The following is a 14,866-nucleotide window of genomic DNA, read 5'->3' on the forward strand; positions in this document are numbered from 1 at the left end:
ATGGTGCATATGTGAGGGAGGGCACGAATACAATGTTAGTGAGAGAGGGGTCAGACTGAAAGCCCCTGAAAAGCGACTAGTGGCAGAGCAAATTTCCCCCTGTTGCCCTGCCTATGGGACTGATTCATCACCGCCCTCCAGTGCCTTTGTGCCGGCTAGACTCATGCAAATGAGCCACGGAACAGGCTCAAATCCCCCTCGGGTATATCCCCAGGGCATGGAGGCTCTATGTCTAGGCACAGTAGCCAGCTGTGTACTACCCCTGCAGCAAGCCCAGATGCACCACAGCCCGGGGCTGAATCTGGCCCCATGTGTTTAAATGCAGACTAACAGAGACCACCTGAATAGGGGGCAAGAGGAGGATTTAGTTTCATTCCCTATTCAGACCTTGGCCCTTCTTCAGAGAGTGACTAGTGCTCCGGACCAGCCCTTTTTAATAGGAAAGGCTCAACTGACCGCACATTACCAACCTCAGTAATTACTTTGGATTTACAGTTGGCTTACAGTTGCCCATGTAGAGCAGAACCAGCGTGGGGATGGGTGGAGACAAAATGGCCACTCACACTTGAGTTGAGCTAAAGAGTCCTGAACCTGCTCTTGTCCCCGAGAGTCTCAGCACGTCCCCTAAGATAGCACACCAGGGAAGGAACACATTTTGTGCAGTGTTGTTCACAACAGCTCCCTCCCAAACTGCTTTGGCGTGCTACAGTAGTAAAGAGAAAGAGATTAAAAGTGAAGCCGGGGAAAATAAAGTTATAATGAGATTGGATCTGATCCAATACCATGCTATCAATAGGAGCCTTTCCATTGACTGTCTCAGTTTGGACCACATACATATGGTACAATCTACCCTGCAGCTGGGAGTGCGCTCCCCAGAGTGGGGAGCCAGAAACCCACTAGCTTGAGCCAGTGCACTAAAAAGAGCTGTATAGCCAGGGGTAGCACAGGCATCAGTACAAACCTGCCCAGACCCCGAGCTGTGCTACCCCCCAGCTACACCGCTATTTATAGCTTGCTGGCTCAAGCAGAGCTAGTGCTAATCTGTCTACCCACGCTCCGGCTGCGGTGTAGACGTACCCATCGTCCATCAGGCAAGGCTGCTCCAAACAATAGGAGCTGCAGAAGAGAAACTTCTCACATGAAGGCTGGCAGAAGTATGTGTCAGGGTAGTAGAGATGAGGCTGGCCCTAGAGCAGCAGAAGGGACACTGTCCGTGAAGTCTGCATCAGCAAGTCCCTGGAGTGTTTTAAAAACAGGAATCATAGAAACGTAGGGCTGGAAGGAACCTTGAGCTGTCACCTGTTCCAGCCCCATGCTCTGAGGCAGGACCACATATACCTAAACTATCCCTGACAGACATTTGTCTAACCCAGGGGGGCTGGAACAATTTGTATAGTGGGGGTGCTGAGAGCCACTGAACCAAACTGTAAACCCTGGATATGATGGAAACCACTTCAAGCCAGGGAGTGCGGCACCCCCCCCCGCCCCGCACCACTAGTTCCAGCACCTATGGTCTAACCTCTTCTTTAAAGCCTCTAATGAGGATTCCACATCTTCCCTGCAAAGCCTAGTCCAGAGCAAAACTATCCTTAGCGTTAGAAAGCCTTTCCTAATATCTGGCCAAAATCTCCACTGCTGCAGATTAAACTGACCACTTCTTGTCCTACCTTCAGTGGACATGGAGAACAATTGATCACTGTTTATAATAGCCCTTAACATAAAGGAGACTGTTACCAGGTTCCCTCTCACTCTTCTTTTCTCAAGATTAAACATGGCAAAAAAATTTAACCTTTCCTCCCAGGTCAGGTTTTCTAAACCTTTTATCATTTTTGTAATGCTCCCTTGGACTCTCTTTGATTTGTCCACCTCTTTTCAAAGGACACTGCTGAAGCCTCACCAGTGCCAAGCAGAGCAGGGCAATTACCTCCCATGTCTTACATATGACATATCTGTTAATAATCCCCAGAATATTAGCCTTTTTTGCAACTGCATCACATTGTTGGCTCATATTCAGTTTGTGATCCACTATAGAATCATAGAATCATAGACTTTAAGGTCAGACTTTAAGGTCAGAAGGGACCATTATGATCATCTATTCTGATCTCCTGCACAATGCAGGCCACGGAATCTCACCCACCAACTCCTGTAACAAACCCCTAACTTATGTCTGAGCTACTGAAGTCCTCAAATCGTGGTTTAAAGACTGCAAGGTGCAGAGAATCCTCCGGCAAGTGACCCGTGCCCCATGCTGCAGAGGAAGTCGAACCCTCCCCCCCACCCCGGACCTCTGCCAATCTTTCCTGGAGGAAAATTCCTTCCCGACCCCAAATATAACCCCCTGATCCTTTTCAGCAGTGCTACTGCCCAGCCAGCTATTCCCCATTCTGTAGTTGTCCATTTGATTTTTTTTTCCATCCAAAGTGTAAGTACTATGCACTTGTCTCTATTGAATTTCATCTTGTTGGTTTCAGACCAATTCTCTAATTCGTCAAAGTTGTTTTGAATTCTAATCCTGTCCTTCAAAGGATCGCTACCTTGGTGTCATCCTTTATAAGCATACCCTCCACTCCATTATAACATTTGCGGATGACACCGAGCTGGGAGGGGTTGCAAGCACTTTGAAGGACAGGATTAGAATTCAGAATGACCTTGACAAAGGAAAATCAGTTTTTGAATCAGATCCTGGGGTTGATGATCATGCTGATGCAGGCCCGCATCTCTGAATGGCTAGAATGAAGGCAGTGGTGTTTGGAAATTGGCACGCGTCGCTAGGAGGCTATGGAGAAGGGAATCACAATAACGAACATGAGAGGAGATGAAAGTAAGGGTGGCAGGTTTAGTAGAGGCAATGCTGAAGCAGTGACAAGCAAGCGGTGTTGGCTCCCTTGAAATCAATGGCATTCACCCAGGCAGTGTTGTTGGGAATGCAACAGGCAGATCTGCAGATGTGGGAGGGTGAAGAAGGAATTCAGGGTTAAAGGTGGTACTAACTTTAAAAGCAGTGGAGACAAACCAGAAAGCTGAGTTGGTAAGTGCAGGGTGAGAAAACTGGGTAGGGCTTGAAGATGTTCCATTTGCACAAGAGAAGAATGATTAGGGGTTATTGATTGCACTATATGTCCACAGGTGAATTACTGTTTTGTGGGGCACTGGGCCAGACCAAGTGGGGGCCCCTCCCCACCCATTCTGCCTCCAGACCCACCCCGCCATCCACCTCCCTCCCCTCCCTAGTCCTGCCAGGGAAATGGGGTCGCAGCGCGGGGGCTTACTCCACTCTGCCCACCTGTTGCTCCTGCTGGGGAGTGGGGTCATGGCATGGGGTCTTCCCCTGTTCCCCGGCAGTAGCACCAGGCAGGCAGGCAGAGTGGGTCGGGGCACAGGACGCCCATTTTTCCGGGGCCCCCCAATTGGCCGTGGCCCCTGGGCGCGGCCCTGTTGGCCCAGTGGGTAATCCACCACAGTATATCGCACCCAGCCAGTGTTTAAGGGCAGTGCACAACATAAACCCCACATACAATATCTAATTAGAAACAATTAGAAAAAGAAATAATTTCATTCTCTCTTTAAAAATACCAAAGGGCAAATTCTGCTCTCAAATACATGCAAGCAGCGCCAAGGGGGCAAAATTTGGCCCCGGAGGAGTGAGGAGTACAAAGTTCAAAGAAGAGGGCATTCCACCAGCTTGGCTGCAGCTGTGAAAAGGCCTTATGTAGGGAAACTGTACAGTGCGCACTCTGGGCCAGATCCTCACCTGCTATAATTTACACCCACTGAGGTTCTGGCCCTGTGCATTTACAGTAGAAATACTGACATACTCTAATGATAGCGGTGCACCTGGGCACTGTAGAAATCATACATTGGGCGAGAATGCTCTCGTCCTACAGTGCTGCTGGCATTGCTCAGCCTTTGGTAACATCACCTAATATTCTAAGACTGCCAGGAGAGGAAGTCAGTTTGTTTTTCTCACCGCTCACCCAATGACACTGTTTCCAACTCAGTCTGCTGTTTGTACTTGCCTTTATCACAGCAAACAAGCCCAGCCACAGCAGTGGGTTAATATACTCTGTTTGGGATGTCTGAAACAACAAGCGCTAGTTACGAAGTCCCACATTTGGTCGTGATCTTCCCCTGGTGTTTGCCTATTGAGTTGTGAATACTGATAAACTTTCTGGTCTGGCCCATTCATCCCTGATAAACTATGGCTCCTGCTTCAAGTGACTGTGTGTCAGTTGTGGGCAAGGGAGCGTACTTGGGGAATTGCTCATTGCTAACAGAAAGATAGTTTGCAAATGACTGGTACATTCCCAGAGGAATGTGTCTCCAGTGGCTACAAGGTTTGCATTGCTTCATTGTACTGTTACAACAGGTGTTTCATTTCCACTGGCTGGTTTTGATTCTGGTGGCATGAGATTGTACCACATCCTTTTGGGGAGGTTACGTTTCATTCTTCCTGCCCAGATTCTCTTACAATATTGGTTGATCAGGTATCCATCAGTCACTCATCAATAAGAAGAAACTGAAAGGGACAATTCAAATTTAAAGAACTAAATAAATCAAAGTAAAACATTTCCTTTGCCTTTATATTTCTGCTGCCTCTGAAAAATCATGACTGAGACCTATCTCAGTAGATATGTAACTGTACAATAATATTGTGTAAACAATTCTTATCCTGTGTCTGTGGTTTGCATAGTATAATACTCATATCCTCAAAAGTATCATTTAACTTTAGCTCCACATCCTAAAATGATTCAGCCTTTGAAAAGAAGAAGTTTTGGTCCAAGTTCATCAGACGTTTCAAAACTTCACACAAGAGTCCTGGCAACTGCAACAAAACCACAACATAGTCACTTTACGTGCTACTTCTCAGGCTTGTAAGACCCAGCGCTTTCCATGGACCACCATTTCAAACCTTGACATTGCTGACTGGCTTAATTTGTCTCCCTTATCACATGGCAAGTTCTGAAGCTTCAGCTGTGTACTGGCATTTGCTCCTGGTAGGGTAAAGAAAAAAAGAAAGAAAAAAAAAACCAAAACAGAGCAAGAAAGCAGAAAGGAGCATGAGGTTCTAATTGTCTGAAAACCAGAAACATCTGTTGGAGTCATGAACAGTTGATTAGTGGAGTTCATTTCTAGGGTACAGCTTTCAGTGGATCAGCTCTTCTATCTGAGCACTTCACTCGTCTTGGCAGTTACTGGGGATATTAAAACGGGTTAAACTGACCAGGCAGGAGAAGCATGCCACTCCTCTTTTTCCTATGAATTTGCTAGCTAGATAATTTGTAGTTGATAGTTAATATAAAAATTAAAAATAGGTTTTGTAGGGATTTTTGTGTTTAGGCAGGTAGTTTAGTCCACCCTATTGTGCAATTCTAACCTGATTTTATCATGGCAGATCTGATTTAAATATATAGGGATTAAAGGTGTGTGTGCCTTATGGCAATTAGATGTTCATGAAGGACAAACATGCAAGATGTCCTAGATCCCTAAGAGAAGGGCACCTCCTGAGGGGTTCTCATTATGCCCTGGCTTTATCCCTTTGATTCACCTTGAGCAGAAGCCTCAGCTTCCTCTCCTTTATATAAGGACAGGCTTACCAGCCCAGGCAAGTGATACTGGATCAATCTCATCTGCTCTGAAGGAACCAGTTCCACCTTGGCCCAGGACCTGGAAGCTCCATCAGCCCCTAGCATTCCCTCCCACCCTCCCCAATGCCACGTGTGACTCCCTTCTTAAAGTACCCCTGCCCCTTACCTATCTTTTACAAGTTGGAGTGGACAGGTGAGGGAATCATCTGAAGCAACATTGACCTCCTGTTATTCCATGGAGATGGTGAAAGCTGTGAGCTCTGTCTCTCGGCTCTTGCCATCTGGAAGAAGAGGAGTAATGGCAAATACTTAGATTGTACTGCCAATCTCCTAATCCATGACCAAGGGGCTGGGTTACTAGCTGGGGAATAGGGTCTTACAAGAAATATATTCTTGGTGAGCCACAATGACATCAGAAATCTTGGGGATTCGGACACCAGGATTCCCCCTGTCATGGTTTAGTCAGGAGACCTCAAAATAATCTAATCACCTGCCAGCGAGCCATAGTAGAGATCTCTGTCTCCCCTTGACCAGAGAAAGACACCACTGCACAGTGGGGAAGAAATGTTGAAGTGGGGACAAGTCTCCATCATTCACCCCAACTCCAGCTGCACCCATGTCCCTTGGCCTCCCCTCAAGTGGTGTTTACAATGATTAAGATACTAGTGTAGATGGGACAAGGCCATTTCTAATGTTGTTACAAGAAGCACTGTAGAGGCCTGGCTGAATTGCATTTTTTATATCACATGATGTGTGTTGAGATGAAACCAGTGGTGACAACTGTGGTCAGCAACAGATCATTTGCCTAGTGTAGATGGGGCATTAGAAAAAAACAGGTAGACTGTCAATGTAACCAGCATGTTCTTATGAGCAAGCAGTGCCTTTTTGGCCAACTCCATAATCTCTTCCTGGTTTCTGCCTAAGGGGTACATCAGCCATTGGGGGTACAAGAAACAGGATTATTCTCAACAATGTAAACACTGAATCCCCTTATTGTGATGCACAAACGCTTTGTGAGTAAATTCTACAAGTATCTCCCACCTACAGCATACAATCTTGCTCTTTAAAAGAGAGCCCTTGCCTCGTGTAGCATGTTGTGTCAGGATTGGGGTTTCTGACACTTTAATAAAAGAATCTCCGAACTGCTTTACCACTTTGTTTTTCTTCTTACTACTACTGGGTCAGATTACGGCCCAACTTATGTGGTAGCACAAGGAAGTAAGGGTGGCTCTTTCTCCCTTGCTCCAGCTACCCAGATCACAGACAGGGGAAAGAGTGGTATTTGTGTGGCTGCTAAACTCCTATCCCCAGGCAAGTGGGCAGGACAAGGAGTCAACACAGCCCCCCGCCCCTGCAATCTGCTGGTTAGCAAAATTACACTAGCAAGCCACAGGAATTATACTGCACCCTGTACAGGCCTGCCAAGCAGAGGGAAACGAGGAGGCAGATCTCTCAGAGTCACCATCTCCCATTAGGTGTGCTCCAAAAGCAACTCAACAGTGTGCTGCCCCTTGCTCAGCGCAAAGCCAGGACACAGCCCGCTTTTCATTATGGTAACTACAAGGGACAGTGAGCCTTGCTGGGAACATTTTGTAGGGTGCTCCAGGCTCTGATACTTGTAGGAAGCTGATCGTGTTTATAAAATATTTTTTCCTCTCATGAAATATACCATTGCCCTGAAGCCTAGTCATGTTGTTTTAGTACTTGACCATACTTCCTAACTTTTTACAGCACAAACATGGAACCAAATATGGGAAAACACAAGAAAATAGGCAACGGGTCTTGTACTCATGAGCTGACATGTGGAAATGAAGGCTTTTCACTGTAAGTAAACTTCTAGGCCAAGACTTTCAAAAGTAATTGGTGATTTTAGTTCCTCAGTTTTTGGGTGGTCAACCTGAAGAGCCTCAGTTTGGCATGGTCTTTTAAAAAGTGGGCATTCAGCACTTGGCTGCAAGGTTCTGCATGCTGTATCCCTGACCTAGTAAAACACATGCACTTAACATTTGAGTTCAATGGAACTGCTCATGGGATTAAAGTTAAGCACGTGTCTAAGTGCTTTGCTAGATCGGGGTAGAGGCCCAGATCCTCAGAGGTATTTAGGCTCCTAACTTCCATAGATCTGGTCCAGAGTGTTCAGCACCTTGCTGGATCAACCGCTTACTAACAGGGGTCAGCACCACTGTGTTGCGCGACGGACACTTGACAACATTACCGGACTTAGTGATGGACATTGGTGGGGGGCTGAGGCAGGGGGTTGGGGTGTGTGTATGGGGGTATGCACTCCAGGCTGGAAAACGGGGGTGGGGAGGTGAGGGCTCCAGCTGGGGGTGCAAGCTCTGGGGTGGGGCTGGAGATGAGGGGTTTGGGGTGCAGGAGGGAGCTCCAGGCTGGGACTGAGGGGTTTGGAGGGCAGCAGGGGGGATCAGGGCTGGGGCAGGGAAGCAGGGGGGTGGCTCAGGGGTGCAGGCTCTGGGCAGCGCTTACCTCAAGCAGCTCCCAGAAGCAGCGGCATGTCCCTCCTCCAGCGCCTAGGCAGAAGCACGGCCAGGTGGTTCTGTGTGCTGCCTTGTCTACAGGCACTGACCCCACAGCTCCCATTGGCTGCAATTCCTGGCCAATGGGCTGGGAGCCGTGGAGTCAGCGCTTGGGGAGGGGGGGACGGAGGCAGCGTGCCTGCAGAGCCACCTGGCCGCACTTCTGCCAGCAACAGCAGGGACAGGGAGCCACTTGCAGGGAGCCACCCAAGGTGACCATAAGCACTCCTCATGGTCCTCAAAATTTTTACCATGGACACTTGTGTCCATGTACAGACACATTGCTGACCCCTGCTTACTAAAGATCAGACCTTTTTAAGGTGACTAAATTTGGACACCCAAAAATTGAGGCACTAATAATCATTAGTCGCTTAAGTAAATCTTAGCCTTAATGTTTATTATCCATTTCTGCTAATATTCCTTATAGGATGACTCTCTTCAGGGCTAGATGGGATGTTTTATGTATTCAAAAGGAGGGACTTTCACCTAATGAAACAACTCCTGTGGAAATATCAGTGAATATTCTCTATAGGTTACCAGAACTCAACCAATAATAAATGTTTTCCCATTATTAATTCTATCAGTTCTAATTCCCCACCTCCCATGTAAAAAACTCTTCAAAAAAAAAATACCACTGTGACTGTTTGTTGATCTCAGGTTCTAGAAATACAAATTTTGTAATAGTCTTGCATTTAATTAATGGCCTGGGCACCTGGAGCCCAGGATAAGTGCTCTTTTGTGTTACTTATTTACATCCATATAAATAAACTATTTTTTTTACTTTCAAAAAAATGTAGTTTTATATAACTCAAGACCAGATATGCACCAGAGCCAGTCCCAAGAGCAGGCAAGCAATTCGGTAAAAGCTTTCTAGCCTTTTATAGTAACACTTTCCATAAAAGTCCCATTTACAAATAAATACTTCAAAGACTATGTGCATGTGCATTGTTTTCACAATACTTGCCTGTTAAACTGATCTGTTGTTGAGCCTGCCTTATCATGTGTTATCACAAAAAAGGTAGTTGAATCTGTTTGCCCCTTAAACAATAAGGGCCAGATTTCAATACCTTTATTTACGTTATTCCACAACTGATTCCATTGAAATCAAATGGAAGTGATAGGAAAACACAGAGAATTAATATGCGGGAAGGGAGCTAGCAAGGATTTGTGTTAGGTGGTAGAATTTTCAAAAGCTCCTAAGTGACTTAAGGACGACAACTTCTCCTGTGGGACTTGTGCTCCTAAATCATATTAGCCTTGTTTACATGCAAAAGTTGTATTGCTTTAACTAGACTGGCATTAAAGCAGTAAAATCCCTTAGTGTGGATGCAGTTATACCAGTAAAAATATGATTATACCAGTACAGCTTATTCTGGTAAGGGAAGGGGAATAAGCTATACCAGTATAAACAATTTTATACTGGTATAACTGTCTACACTAGGGGTTGTACCACACCCCTAACCGACACAGTTACACTGATATAAAAGCTGTGTGTAGGCTAAACCAGTTGTGCTTTTGAAAATCCTTCCCAGAATTGTCAAGTTTAGGCTTAGGGAAACGAGTGGAAAGATACTGCTGATCTTGAGTAAGGGTGTCAGAATCTGGCCCTAAAAAAGAATTTGGGTGGGTGGGAAAGAGGCAAGTCAATATTCAGAAACGGGGATTTCTTCAAAAATGTTGAAAAACCATTAATATCTAAAATATTCCTTACATTTATACGAGATCCTTTGAGCTGGGAAGCACCAAGGTGCTTTTCAAATTAAGGCCTCTGTGTCTGGCAGCTGCTCCACCTGGGTGCACCTCTGTGGCTGTTCAGGGTCCTATGGGGATCTGTGCTGGTGGAGGAAATAGCAGCATGAAACAGCTTGCAGGATCGGGCCCACACCTTCACTTTATTCACTGATTGTCTAATCACTTACAGTAAAGGATCGCCAAAACTGTACGTGTAAACTGACTGGCTTCCTTGGAAAGTGACAAGTAAGATCCTGAATTATTGCTTTCCTTGTAAGTAAATGACTGACCTTAGAGGGTTGTATGCTCTGTGGAATTCTGCTCCTGGAGATTAGGGATCTCAGGAACTGCCTTTTTAGGCAGGAGGCTAAACAGAGCTGTGTAACTGCTACTAGCAATAAAACTGACAGTGAGCCTGGGAAGTGGCTCCCTACCCTTATAAGGAGAAAGACAGGTATTTCCTCATGACCATATTTGGTACTGCAGGAAAACATACTATCAAGGTAAAGGAACACCTCCAGAAACAAGGTCAGGATCACACGCATTCCACAGTTTCAAAAGGGAGGCTGTTGCATAATACCAATGCTAATGCACTTTGCATCTCTCTGACACCTTCCATCTGAGAATCTCAAAGCACTTTACAATATTATTGAATTAGGCCCTCACCACCTTTAGGAAGCAGGGAAGTTTAATTAATTAAACGATCATTTTCAAATCTGGAAAAGCAGATGGCTGGTGGGAGAACAGCATGTCATTTTAATGCTACATTTTAAGGCAGTCAAGCCAAAATTTTCAAGAGTGGGTGCTGAATGTCAGGCATCTTAATCTATATTTAGCCCAGATTTCCAGAGGCACTGAGCAACTGTAGTTTCCATTGATTTTAACAGGAGCTGCAAGATCCTCATCCAAACAGAAACGCAGGCCATTTATTTCAGCATCTAGCTTTAGCAAATATGAAAATCTTGTCCTAACTGCCGTAAAATTAGAGCTGGTTAAGAATAATTATAGTTTGTGGGGGGGGAAATGTTTCCCCTTTGTTCACATTTTTCATGAAATTGTTGATGAAATATTTCAAAATTAAATATTTTCACACATTTTCAAAACACTTCAGCTCCGATCCACCAAGGTACCTAGGTATCTAAACCCTAGACTCAGGCAACCTAATCTTGGCTTTAGGCCCCTAGAGTCCCAGTTTTCAGCTCCACAGTGAGTCACAAGACTTCTGTTGAGGCCTGTAGATTTCTGCCTCTGGAAGTTTCTCCCTGTAAGTTTCTGCCTCTGGGCAGAGGCACTGCTGCCTTCCTCTAGGCATCCAGATGTCCAGCTCCTGCCCAAGTCCCACAGCAAGTCACAGACAGAGAAGACAGGCATTCGGCTGTCTAGGTAGGGCCCAATTTGACAGGCGTGCTCAGAGACCACCTACCAGATCGGGTGCTGTTCAAAATCGGGGGGGAGGGGGTGCAAAAGGGGGGCACTGCTGACCTTATAGCTTTCATCCCAGTGGTTAGAGCACTTGCCTGAGATGTGGCAAACCCTAGTTCAATTCCCTTCTCTAGAAGGGGAGAAAAGATTTGAACACAGGGTCTCCCACCCATCAGGAGGATGCTCTCACTGCTGAGTTATGGGATATGCTGAAGTGGGGCAGTCTCTCCTGATGACGCTGTTCCACTGTGAATAAATAACAAAAGAGTGACTGGAAGAGGGGAACTGGACCGTGGATGTCCCCTGTGGATGCGCTAAGCACCAGGCTTCAGAGGGATTCTCTTTTTTTCCCTTCTGTCTCTCTCTCTCTCTGGCCCAATGACTATTTCTCCCAAAGTATTTCTCCATAGTGGAGCAGTCTTTGGGCCGGAGAGACAGACAGCATGTAAATAACTCTGGTTGTTAGGGCACCCCTATAGGAGACCCATGTTCCAGTCCCCCTCCTCTGTACATTGCCCAAAGTAGCATAGCTGGGGCCGGTGGGGAGCTGCAAAGTAAAAGCCATGCTGCCTTCATGCTGTTTTTCTTTCATTTTCAATCAGATCCATTAGCTGCAAGGTGTGTGTTTCATTTTTGTTGTTGTGTACACAAGCACTATCAGAACTTGGAAAAGAAGAGAAAGAAGGAACCCAATGGGGCAGTGTAAAGGTTTTTTAGCTTGCATTTTCTTAGGATGAGTGCATTACTCATAAGGGTCAAAGCCACAAGAGAGTTATGTAGCCCATACCAAACAAGTATCTAGAACATCCTTATACTACACCATGATGGAGTCACCACCGTGTAAGAAATCTTTTTACAGGAAAACAATTTTAGATACAATGGGCCAGATCCTCAAAGGTATTTAGGCTCTTCACTTCCACTGAAATCACTAGAAGTTAGGTGGAGACTAAATACCTTTGAGGATCTGTTCCCATCTGCTACCAAAACTCTAAAAATCTACTGGTAGTATACCTTATATCCCTCCACCACCACGGTACTACTCCCTTACTCACACTTCTTTAAAATCTTGAGATCAGCTGTGCAGGCCTTCCAGAGAGGAAAGTACTGTAGCTGCTAAACTAAGATCATATCTGAAAAATTAAAAGGCCTCTTGCAAGAGCAAGATTCCTAGCTAATGCTCCATGGCACTGCACATGCCTAGTAGAGTGCAGGGATGGGTTCCACTTCCTTGAAACTCTCTACAGTATCGGGAAAATGTATTATATTAGCAAACATATTGTTTAAAACATTAGTTAACCTGTTAAACATGATTTAGCAGCTTGTGTAGATGCAAATCAGTGATGTTAAACAATGATGTAGCTGGTGGTGGCAAAGGTGGATTAGCCATAATCGGCTAACACATTTTTAAATAATCAAGTTTAACATCCTTTTATAACATGCTGCATTTTCCCAATATAGCCAAGGCCTAAAACACAGTAAAAGCTTTTAAAAATGACCTAGAATTACTCTTATCTAAAACAATATTACAAATTAAAGGACCAATGAATTGTGAGCTATCAGAATTCTAAATACATGTGTCCTCTCATTGGAAAGGAAAGGGATTCTCAGATTCCCAGTGGGATAAATCCCCCATACTTAGCCCTGAAGGGTCACAAGATATTGGGCCTCAAACTTGTCACTAATTCAGGAATGAAAGTTACCCATCTTGTGCCTCAGACCAGAATGATTTGGGGGGAGAATTCCACGTTTGGAGAAAGAAAAACATTTTTGTGATTGTTTTTTTAAAGCTTCTCAAGGGTTTGGAATGCTAGGAGTAGTCTTGGTGGAAATAGATTAGCAGACAGAGTGTAGGCAAGGTGGTCAAAGGTGCATGGTTAGTGCAATTTATCAGATGGATAGCACCGCCATGTATGTGGTACAATTATGTGTCTTATCTTCACGGCCCTACAACCAAAATAAACCACAGGGAAATCTTGGAGTCTGTGATTGTGTTGTCTTAAGTGCACACCCCTTGAGGTGGTGACCTAGAACACACCCCCACATCTTTAACTTTATGTAAGACAACATCAAAACAAATGTAAGCTGTATTTTTCCTCTTGGGACTCACACTGAGACCCTTTGATGTCTTGTTCCTAATTGTTTCTTATTACTGTACTCTGGGTTTTCCCTGAGATGGTATGAGTGTCTAAGTTGTCTACAATCTCTTCCATCCAGATGATTCCCAAGGTCTTTAACACAGTGATTGTTTTAATAGAACACAGCAACACTACACCAAAGGATACCTGATACAAACTAAACCAAAAGCGGAATTTAGATGATACATTCTTTCTAGGTTGGAATTTTGGCCAGGATTCAAGAGTTAATACCCCGAGTCTTGTGAAAAGAAATTCTAATGCAGATATTGAAAATGAAAGGGTTTCTTGTAGCTGAGCTCTTTTGAAAATCTGACCACTTATTTAGGTATCTTGGATGCTTTTGAAAATTTGATTGTATCTATATGCTTTCAATTGGATGAAATCCTGGACCCACTGAAGTGAATAGCAGTTTTGCCCTTGACTTCAATGGAGCCAATATTTCACCACTAGTAGGTAGGCACCATATATATAGGTTCTGTATATAATTAATTAAAACCTTCTGTCTGGCTAATTTATTCCCAATTTTTCATTTTAACATTTTAGGAACAATTATTCCATCTTTACATTTCAAAGGTATATATATCCATTCTCTAGGTGTCCCTGTTACTCAAATACTTGTTTACACAGAGGCAGGTTACTTTTTGTAAATGTGTGTTTTTTGTAAAAGTTATATAAGAACTTAATTAGTAGGCTAGAGTTCAGGTCTTTTTCAGGTCAATAAAGGCCCAGATCCACAAAAGTATTTAGGCTCCAGACTTCCACTGGGTGCACTGAAAGTTGGAGCTTAAGTACTATGATGGATCTGGGCCAAAATGCCTAAATTTTAAGTACACACTATGTCTAAACCTGTGTAACTGGAACACCAAGAAAACAAACCGCTGTCCTATATTTGGGCAGCTATTGGTGTCATGCAGTTCTAGACTTAATGTACATCTATCAATTAAGCTTTACCAAGGCTGTTGATGTTCCTTTCTATTGTTCTCAGCAGTGCACTGCCCAGCTGCTGTGCATGGAGGAAAGGGGAACTCCCATAAGAATTGGAAACACCCTCATTTGGCTTGGAAGACACCGGGCTAAGAAAGTGCTCAATGTGTATAAAAACAATACCAGAGGAAGAGCAAATCTATACACCCAATAAGAGGGAGGGCACAGCAGAGAAAATAAAAAATCTTACAAAACAAACAAGTTAAATACATTGTTTTTCATCTGAATGCTAAAATAAGTCTGAGAACAGCTCAGCCTGAGGGAAAAAAGTTAAACTTTGACGATAACTTTTCTGCTGTCTTTATACCACCTGTTGCGGGGACAACACTCAACAGAAAGCCACAGGGGATTTTGGTACTCACCGAAATACACTTTACTTTCACTTGCATCATAAAGACTTTTAAAGGTGTCTTGCCCCTGGCTAGATCCCCCACCTAACGCTACAAAAAACACTATGCACAGGTCACCAAAA

This window comes from Chelonia mydas, chromosome 8 (genome assembly GCF_015237465.2).
Source record: "Chelonia mydas isolate rCheMyd1 chromosome 8, rCheMyd1.pri.v2, whole genome shotgun sequence".
Lineage (NCBI taxonomy): Eukaryota > Metazoa > Chordata > Testudines > Cheloniidae > Chelonia > Chelonia mydas.